Below are 10,942 nucleotides of genomic sequence, written 5' to 3' on the forward strand. Positions count from 1 at the left end.
ATATCCTCGAATGGACATAGAAAAGTACCTGGACTGGTGAAAAGGTGTGGATATCTACTCCACATGTCTGACTCAAAATCCCAACTAGCTGCCTCGACGGGCTGACCTCTCCACTGCACTCAAACTGAAGGATAACTCTTTGCCTTCAATTGACGAACCTGTCGTGCTAGAATATCCACTGTGTGACGACCCAAAGGGTCATCACCTGTTTTCCTATTTATTCCATGATTCCGAGGCTTTGAAAACCTCATTTGGGATTGCCTCGATTTGCCTGCGCATTCCGGGCGCGTAGCTGGAAAGATAAAATATGAATTATGTGAGAAAAATACTAAATTTTGATATTAAATTGATAAAATTTAACTTCGGTCAACATTTTGGGCAAACGGACCCGGATCCGTAATTTGACGGTCCCGGAGGGTCCGTAGAAAAATATGGGACTTGGGCGTATGCCCGGAATCTAATTCCGAGGTCCCAAGCCCGAGAAATGAATTTTTGTGAAAAATTGTTTTTCTGAAATTATTAAGAAAATTGGAAATGAAATTTGATTAAAAGACTGTGGTATCGAGCCCGTATTTTGGTTCCGGCGCCCGGTACAAGTCTCATATATTGTTAAAGATGTTTCTGTAAAGTTTGCTTGAAATCAGACGTCGTTTGACGTGTTTCGGACCTAAAACTCTAAATTTAAAAGTTTATGAAGTCTGAAGAAAAACTAGTGATTTTGAGGTTTGATTCGTTATTGTTGATGTTATTTTGGCGATTTGATCGCACGGTTAAGTACATAGGATGTTGTTGAGTTAGTGTACGTGTTTGGTTAGGAGTCCCGAGGGCTCGTGAGTGTTTCGGAGATGTTTCGGGATGGTTTTTGACTTAGAAAAGTTGTAGAAAGTTCAGTTCTGGTGTTCTGGTATGTTGCTCTATGCGATCGCATAGGAGCATCCGCGATCGCACAGTGTAAATCATAGGTGCCCCAATTTTGTTCTATGCGATCGCATAGATTCACCCGCGATCACATAGCTTAGCCAACTCCTTCAGTGCGAACGCGTCCTTCCTCCCGCGATCGTAAAGCATTCAACCAAACCTGCGATTTTCAGCCTCGTTTTATTCTATGCGTTCACAATGTCCTTCATGCGATCGCGATTGTCAAATTCCCTTTACCCTATGCGATCGCAACTCCTTTCCCACGATTGCATAGAGCAATTTTTGCCCAGTTATATTTAATTTTCAGAACAGTGTAGTCGCGCATTTTTCATAAAAACATCCGAGTTTCTTCTTCTCCAAGCTCCTTAGGCATCCATTGAAGCTTCCTTTCATAAAGACCTCTTGGGTTAGTAAATCCCAACTCGTTTTCTTTATTTTCCATCATTATTTATTGAATTCCTAAGCTTAAATCATGTAATTTGGGTAGAATTGGGGGAAACGGGTAGAACTAGGGCTTTTTACCTTTTCTTGATTTAGACCTCGTTTTGGGGTCGAATTTGATAATAAATTATATATTCGGGCTAGTGGGTGAATGGGGGATTTGATTTTGGTCCGAACCTCGTATTTTGACCAAGCGGGCCCAGGGGCGATTTTGAAATTTTGGGAAGAAAGCTTGGAAATCTATAATTAGACATTGGGTTTGATTTGGTTAGCATATATTGATATTATGAAGTCCTTATTGTATAGATTTGATTGAGTTGGAGCCGAATTCGAGAGGGAAAGCGGTTGTTGTGGACTAATTTGGCCGTAGATGTTGAGGTAAGTGTTTGGTTTAACCCTAGCTTGAGGGAATAGGAGTTGGGTCTTGTTTGCTACTTGCTAATTGTCGAGTACGTTGTATAGGCATGGCGACGAGTATGTATACATTGGTGTCTAGCATGACCTTGAGTCCTTATTTTGCAAATAGTTGGGATTATTGTTATGTCTTCCATGCTTAATTGATGACTTCTATAAGTTATAAAAATATTGTGAAAGAAATTGGGGTCTTTGAACTTCGTAGAGCGTTGGCTCGAGTTAAAAAATGCAAATGATAAAGGTATATGAGATAAGTAAATCCTTGGAGCACTGGCTCGAGTGGTAATGTGAACTATGAGATGAAAGTAAAAGAAAGAGAAAGAATAGTGAATATTTTCCCTTGCCGGGACGCTGTTATTTATTGATGTTATACCCTTGCCGGGTTTTAATTGTTGCTTGTACTCCCTTGCCGGGATTTCTATTATTATTTTACTATTTCCCTTGCCTTTTTTTGTGATTGCTGATTTGGGTGAGGAAGAGTGTTAAAGCACGAAGGGTGATGCCGTGCATTGTTTGTTTATTGCAAGGAAAAGAGAGTAAAGCACGAAGGGTGATGTCGTGCCGCACGATGTGCCATTCCGTGCCTATTCTATTGATTACATGTGAGGTATGAGAGTAAAGGCACGAAGGGTGATGCCGTGCACGTTTGATATACTATTGCTTGGTGAGGATGAGAGTAAAAGCACGAAGGGTGATGCCGTGCACAAGTTGATTTCTGTTTCTTGTTGATGTATGAGCTATGTTTTTCCTTTATATCAGTCGGTTTATACTTGAAACTGTTATTTCCCCACAGCATGTTCCCCTCCCACACTGTTTACTTTCCTTGTGTTTCAATTTCCGCTGTATATATATAATTGCACAGGTTTATGTGGGTGTCCAGTCTAGCCTCGTCACTACTTCGCTGGGGTTAGGCTAGACACTTACCAGCACATGGGGTCGGTTGTGCTGATACAACACTCTGTGCTATTTTGCACAGATCCAGGTTTCGGACAGCAGCAGCAGCTTTAGCGTGGGAGCAGGCCTTCAGTACCGTGAGACCCGAGGTAGCCTTGCAGGCGTCTGCAGGCCCGGCGTCTCCCTTATCTTCTCTTTTAGCCTGTAATCTCATTGTGTCGAGACAAACAGTTTGTAATTCTTTGAGACGTTGTATTTAGTATTCTTAGTAGTTCGTGAGTACAGTGACACTAGTCTTGGGTAGAGGATATTATTGAACTTCCCACATTTCGATTCAGTCTTATATAATGCTAAGTCTTCAGCTTATTATTGAATTTTATTGTTTTCATATATTTTGTTGTTAATTGCTAAATGGGTTAGATCATTTATAGAAAGATAATTAAAATTGGCTTGCCTAGCTCTCATTAGTAAGCGTCATCACGACTCCCGAGGGTGGGAAAACGGGGCGTGACAAGTTAGTATCAGAGCTCTAGGTTACATAGGTCTCACAACTCACAGACAAGCTTAGTAGGGTCTGAGGGATCGGTACGGAGATGTCTGTATTTATCCCCCAGAAGCTACCGAGTTAGGAAAAGTTTCACATTTATTCTTTCTTGTCGTGCGGTTTGGTTTCTCGATGCTAATTGAATTTCTACTCTATTCTTTCGCACATGGCAAGAACACGTGCTTCTTTATCTTCTGATCAGCAGTCCGAGCCCCAGGCAGCTCCCGCTAGGGGCAGAGGACGAGGCCGTGCTAGTGGCCGAGGTAGGGGCAGAGCTCAGTCCCGAGCAGCAGCACCAGTGGCGGAGCCTCAGGTCGACTTTGATGAGGAGGTTCCAGCCCCTGCCTCAGCAGTTCCTGTGGGCCCAGCTCAGGTCCCAGAGGGGTTTATTGCCACCCCAGTTCTTAAGAAAGCTTTGGTCCGATTGGTGGGCCTCATGGAGAGTGTTACCCGAGCGGGATTGCTTCCTGTAGCACCAGCTGTCTCTCAGGCTGGAGGAGGGGCCCAGACTCCTGCTACTCGTACTTCAGAGCAGGTAGCTCCTCAGGTTCAGGCTCCAGCAGTTCAGCCAATTGGAACAGCTCAGCCGGGTGTAGTAGCCCAGGCAGGTGATAGGGCAGCCATGTCTGCCGATGCTTTATGGAGATTGAATAGGTTCACCAAGCTCTTTACTACTACTTTAAGCGATGCACCCACCGAGGATCCTCAAGACTATTTGGACAGCTGCCACGAGGTTCTTCGGAACCTGGGTATAGTTGAGTCCAATGGAGTTGACTTTGTTGCATTTCGCCTATCTGGATCCGCCAAGACTTGGTGGAGGGATTTCTGTTTAGCTAGACTAGCAGGGTCTCCAGCCTTGACCTGGGATCAGTTCACGCATACATTCCTGGAGAAGTTTCTCCCTGTCACACAGTGTGAGGCCTATCGGAGGCAGTTTGAGCGTCTGCATCAGGGATCTATATCAGTCACCCAGTACGAGACCAGGTTTATTGAGTTGGCTCGCCATGCTACTATCATACTCCCCACTGAGAGGGAGAGAGTGAGACGATTTATTGATGGACTCATCCAGCCTATTCGTCTTCAGATGGCCAGAGAGGCGGGGAGTGATGTTACTTTTTAGGAGGCGGCCAATGTGGCCCGGAGGATCGAGATGGTATTGCCACAGGGGGTGGTCATAGAGCAGACAAGAGACGCCGTACTCAGGTCAATTCGAGTGGTACCTCATCATGGAGGCAGGGATTCTTATGATAGGGGTCAGCCTTGTAGCAGTCTTTCCAGTTCAGCCCTCCAGGTTTCTGCAGGGTGTCCTAGGTGCTTCGTGGTTTCCATGGGCATTAATTCTTCGATCCAGCAAGCCATTTAGTGGCACCGCCAGCCCTATTAGTGTCGCCGCTCGCTTCAGAATTTCGTGAGTTGGTCATTCAGGTACGACAGGGCAGCAAACTCAGTAGCCTGAGAGCTTGTTACACTGTCGTGGTGAATACTGTCGTCATATTGCCTAATTTTTCCCTCGAGCATCGAGCAGTTCTTCAGCACCAGGTTCTCGTGCCATGGTTCAGGCACTAGCTACTCCACTTCCCGCCCAGCCCACTAGAGGTGGGGGTAGAGGTGCCCAGAGCGGGAGGTAGAGGTTCATAGAGGTGGACGCTCGGACCGGCCAAGAGGTGGAGGGCCAAGCCAGCAGCAGGCCGTCCCAGAGGAAGGCAGGATATCAGAGTGGGGCGGCCCAGCCCGATGTATGCTCTTGTCACAGCTGCATAGGCCCGACGCAGATGGCTTCAGATGCGCGGTGTAATTACAACGGTATGGTTCTTGGTTTGTGATAGAGACGCTTTGGTGTTGTTTTGATCCGGGGTCTGACGTATTTACCTATGTTCACCTATTTTTGCCCCTATTTGATCAATGCCTAGTGTATGCATTGGGTTTTTCCTTGTTTTATGTGTCTATGCCCGTGTGGGCTCAAGATTCCATCGTGGTCGATCGAAGTCCATCGCTCTTGTTTTTTAGTGGTGCATGGGTGTGTCTTGGAGACTCATGTGAAGATCTGTTTGCTTTTAGATATAGTCGACTTTGATATTTATATTGGGGATGGTATGACCTAGACCAGTCTTTGACTGCATCTCAAGCTGTTATTAGCAATTTCTGGTAGCGAGCTTTGTGCGGGACTCAATATACCGTGGTTCATCTAGTGAGCCATGGGTCGGGGTGTTTGCTATTAGATTTGTTGTCTTGTGATTCCTTAAATCCATGCTTATTGTCTCTACACTTAGTGGTGTATATAGCGTTTCTGTTCATTGATGTATGCTGTCAATGTGATTATCTCAGACGTGCTGACTCCAGTCTAACGTTACCCAACTGCTATCTTGTTCAATGGCCCTAGGTCGAGAACCGTGTTTGGCTGATTTAGTCTCCTATTGTTGGTGCGTGATATTCCAGTGCTGAGCTTCCCTCTAATCGATTCTATGTGACATTGCTTCGTGGGAGTTCACCTGATGTTCCCTTCAGACCTGACGGGTGTATACCACCCCGAAAGGGATTATTGATTTCTACATCGATCTGGTTCTGGGTACATCAACCGACCCATTTTCTATTTCGCCGTACCGAAATGGCCCCACCGGAGTAAGTGAGTCTAAAAGAGACGTTGCTAAGATTTTGCTGGAGAAGGGTTTTCATTAACCTAGTGTGTCTCCTTTGGAGGGTCAACGCCGGTGTTATTTTGTCCAAAGAAGAAGGATGGTCAATGAGGAGTGTATTGATTACGGCATGAATTGAACAAAGGTCATAGTCAAGCATAATGGGTATCCGCTGCCTAAGGATGTTATGAACTTTCGCTTGTCGACCAGCTTGATTCAGCGGTGCCAGGGTATTGTCCAAAGATTGACTTCGATCCGGGTACCATCACGTTGAGGATTAGGGCATCCATGTCCCTAAGTAGTAGCTTTCCGCACTTCTCGCGTATGGGCTATCGTGAGTTCTTGGTTGTATTGTCATTTGGGTTGACAAATGCCCCAGCAGCCTTCATGGACTTTATGAACCGGTAGTTCTAGAGCTTGTGATTTTTTGGATTCATTCGTTGATTTAGTTCATTGTGATCTGATATGATTGGTATACATCCTCAGCCACGAGGAGACACGGAGCATGCACCTTTGAGAGTCGATTCTTCAGACTCTGACCGATTCATGTTCAACGCTATATTGACTAAAGTTCTCAATAGCTGTGATTCTAGGTTAGGTTCAGTTGCCTATAATATTTCTGTGGTCATGTTGTATCAGCCCTGAGAGGGTAATTCACAGGTGTGGACTGATACCCGATGTTATTAGCGAGTTTAAAGAACTGGCCTAGACCAGCGATCAGCGCAAATTACGGGTTTTTGGGGGTTGGCAGGCTCTACTAAGACGGTCGTGGAGGGTATTTCGATATTGCAGCCCCGATGACCAGATTGACCCAGAAGGGTGGCCCAGTTCTAGATTGGTCAGATGAGTTGTGAGGCGAGCTTTTAGAAGCTCAAGACACTCTGACTATGGCACCGGTGTGGTTTTGCCACAGGATCAGGGGCCCTATACAGTCTACTGTGATGCTTCCCGTGTTGGGCTTAGGAGCAGCTGTTGATGCATGCAAGAATTGGATAAGTAGTCTATTGCCTATGCTTCGAGACAGTTGAAGGATTCTCATGAAGAAAGAACTTACTCCCAGTGCAATTATATTCTAGATGTGGCAGCCATTGGTTCATGCATGAATGAAGTATCCTGGAGGCATTATTTTGTATGGCGTGTGAGGGTGATGGAAGCGTGTTTCACCTGAATCACAAGATTTCTCAGTACTTTGTTTGAACGCAAAAAGGAGATGAATTTGATAGCGAATGCAGGTGGTGTTAGTTTGTTGAAAGATTATGATGTCTCAACCCTTCTTCTTATCATCCGGGGAAGGCCATGTAAGTGGCCGATGCTTGAGTAGGAAGTGAGTCGAGCCATGGGCGTCTTGCTCGTATATTCCGGTACTCAGGGAGTTGTGTGCTTGCTTTAGATGTTCAGGCTTTAGCCAATTAGTTTCGTGACGACTGTGATTTTTCTAAGCCCAGACATGTGTTAGCTTGGACGGTCGCTCGTTTCGTCATTATTGAGCGTATCCGTGATGCGGTAATTTTATGATCCCCATTTGTGTGTTCCTCTAGAGACACGGTAAACAGCGAGGAGGTGCCAAGCAGTTAATCCTTAGATGCGGATGGAGCTTTTGAAATTGCCATGGGGTCGAGTTTGTGTGCCCAATTGTCATGTGCTTCGAGAGTAATTTTAGAAGGAGGCCCATAGCTCAAGCAGGTAACTCTATTCACCCGGGCCGCCGCAAAAGATGTATCAGGACTTGGCGGCAGCATTATTGGAGGCGTAGGATGAAGAATGATAGTGTTAGCATGTGTGGGCTCGTGTTTGAATTGTCGGTAGGTTTTAAGTACAGCATCAAGGGCCTGGTGGTTCTTCAGAGGAATTGAGCTTCCCGGAGTGGAAGTAGGAGCGGATTACCATGGATTTGTTACTGGGCTTCCGTTTGAACTCGGAAGAAGTTCGATGCCGATAATGGGTTATTGTTGATAGGCTGACCAAGTCAGCAGCATTTCCATTCCTGTTGGCAAGTCTCATATTCTTCTGAGAGGTTCCGCCTGAGATCTATATTCAGAAGATTTTTCGCCTCTGGTTGCCCGTGTCTAACATTCGGATCAAGGACGCAATTTACCTCAACGCTTCTGGAGAGCATTTTCGCGCGAGAGTTTGGGCAACGGGTAAGATTTGAGCATAGCATTTCATTCCCAGGACGGACCGGTCAGTCCAAGCGGAACTATTAAAGATTTAGAGGATATGCTCCGATTCTTGTGTTATTGACTTTGGAGGTCAAGTTCTTGGCCTTTAGCGGAGTTTTGCCTACACAACAGCTACCAGTCGAGCATGTCAGATGGCTCCTTATGAGGTCCTTTATATGGTAGGCGGTGTTTGGTCCTCCGGTTGGATGGTTTGACCGGGGGAGGGCTCGGTTTATTAGGTACAGATTTGGTTCAAGGAGGCCTTGGATAAGGTCAAGATCATTCAGGATAAGGCTTCGTTCAAGCTCAAGTCTAGCAAAAAGAGCTATGCAGATCATAAAGGGTTCGAGATGTAGCTTTTCCATGGTTGGTTGAGCGGTAAATTGCTTCGAGTGCTCGCTTATGAAGGGCGTGCATGAGGATTTTGGGAAGAAGGGCAAGCTTAGCCCTGGTATATTGGTCCGTTTGAGATCTTGATCGAGTGGGAGAGGTGGCTTATAGACTTGCATTGCCGCCGTAGCTTATCAGCCGTGGCTCCAAATTTCATGTATCCATGCTTCGGATGTATCACGGCGATCCCAGCCACCGGGGGTTAGACTTTCAAAAGCAAAACTGTCCAGTTGGACAAGGATTTGTCTATGAGGAGGAGTCGGTAGCTATTCTAGACCGGCAGGGTTTCGTCAGTTGAGATCCAAGAGTTTTCCTTCGTTCGTGTTCACCTAGAGAGGTCAAGCCTCCTGAGGCATCGACCTAGGAGTCCGGAGTCTGATATGTGGGAGTCCGCTATCCTCATCTTTTCCTCGAACCCAGGTAACTTTCTTTCTTTGTTCCATTCGAGGACGAAAAATTGTTTTAGAGGTGGAGAATGTGAACGACCCAAAGGGTCATCACCTGTTTTCCTATTTATTCCATGATTCCAAGGCTTTGAAAACCTCATTTGGGATTGCCTCGATTTGCCTGCGCATTCCGGCGGTAGCTGGAAAGATTTAAAATATGAATTGTGAGAAAAATACTAAATTTTGATATTAAATTGATAAAATTTAAGACTTCGGTCAACATTTTGGCAAACGGACCCGGATCCCGTATTTTGACGGTCCCGGAGGGTCCGTTAGAAAAATATGGGACTTGGCGTATGCCCGGAATTAATTCCGAGGTCCAAGCCCGAGAAATGAATTTTGTGAAAAAATTGTTTTTCTGAAATTATTAAGAAAATTGGAAATGAAATTTGATTTAAAAGACTGTGGTATCGAGCCCGTATTTTGGTTCCGGCGCCCGGTACAAGTTTCATATATTGTTAAAGATGTTTTCTATAAAAGTTTTGCTTGAAATCAGACGTCGTTTGACGTTTTCGGACCTAAAACTCTAAATTTAAAAGTTTATGAAGTCTTGAAGAAAAACTAGTGATTTTGAGGTTGATTCGTTATTGTTGTTATGTATTTTGGCGATTTGATCGCACGGTTTAAGTCTAGGATGTTGTTGAGTTAGTGTACGTGTTTGGTTAGGAGTCCCGAGGGCTCGGGAGTGTTTCGGAGATGTTTACGGGATGGTTTTTTGACTTAGAAAAGTTGTAGAAAGTTCAGTTTGGTGTTTCTGGTATGTTGTCTATGCGATCGCATAGGAGCATCCGCGATCGCACAGTGTAAATCATAGGTGCCCCAATTTTTTCTATGCGATCGCATAGATTCACCCGCGATCGCATAGCTTAGCCAACTCCTTCAGTGCGAACGCGTCCTTCCTCCCGCGATCGAAAGCATTCAACCAAACCTGCGATTTTCAGCCTCGTTTTATTCTAGCGTTCACAATGTCCTTCATGCGATCGCGATTGTCAAATTCCTTTACCCTATGCGATCGCAACTCCTTTTCCCACGATTGCCATAGAGCAATTTTTGCCCAGTTATATTTAATTTTCAGAACAGTGTAGTCGCGCATTTTTCATAAAAAACATCCGAGTTTCTTCTTCTCCAAGCTCCTTAGGCAATCCATTGAAGCTTCCTTTCATAAGACCTCTTGGGTTAGTAAATCCCAAACTCGTTTTCTTTATTTTCCATCATTATTTATTGAATTCCTAAGCTTAAATCATGTAATTTGGGTAGAATTGGGGGAAAGGGTAGAACTAGGGCTTTTTACTTTTTCTTGATTTAGACCTCGTTTTGGGGTCGAATTTGATAATAAATTATATATTCGGGCTATGTGGGTGATGGGGGATTTGATTTTGGTCGAACCTCGTATTTTGACCAAGCGGGCCCAGGGGCGATTTTGATTTGGGAAGAAAGCTTGGAAATCTATAATTAGACATTGGGTTTGATTTAGGTTTAGCATATATTGATATTATGAAGTCCTTATTGTATAGATTTGATTGAGTTGGAGCCGAATTCGAGAGGGAAAGCGCGGTTGTTGTGGACTAATTTGGCCGTAGATGTTGAGGTAAGTGTTTGGTTTAACCCTAGCTTGAGGGAATAGGAGTTGGGTCTTGTTTGCTACTTTGCTAATTGTCGAGTACGTTGTATAGGCATGGGCGACGGTATGTATACATTGGTGTCTAGCATGACCTGAGTCCTTATTTTGCAAAATAGTTGGGATTATGTTATGTCTTCCATGCTTAATTGAATGACTTATAAGTTATAAAAATATTGTGAAAGAAATTGGGGTCTTTGAACTTCGTAGAGCGTTGGCTCGAGTTAAAAAATGCAAATGATAAAGGTATATGAGATAAGTAAATCCTTGGAGCATGGCTCGAGTGGTAATGTGAACTATGAGATGAAAGTAAAGAAAGAGAAAAGAATAGTGAATATTTTCCCTTGCCGGGACGCTATTATTTATTGATGTTATACCCTTGCCGGGTTTTAATTGTTGCTTGTACCTCCTTGCCGGGATTTCATTATTATTTTAATTACTATTTCCCCCTTACCTTTGTTTGTGAGATTGTTGATTTGGGTGAG

The sequence above is a fragment of the Nicotiana attenuata genome, unplaced genomic scaffold (genome assembly GCF_001879085.1).
Source record: "Nicotiana attenuata strain UT unplaced genomic scaffold, NIATTr2, whole genome shotgun sequence".
Taxonomy (NCBI): Eukaryota; Viridiplantae; Streptophyta; class Magnoliopsida; order Solanales; family Solanaceae; genus Nicotiana; species Nicotiana attenuata.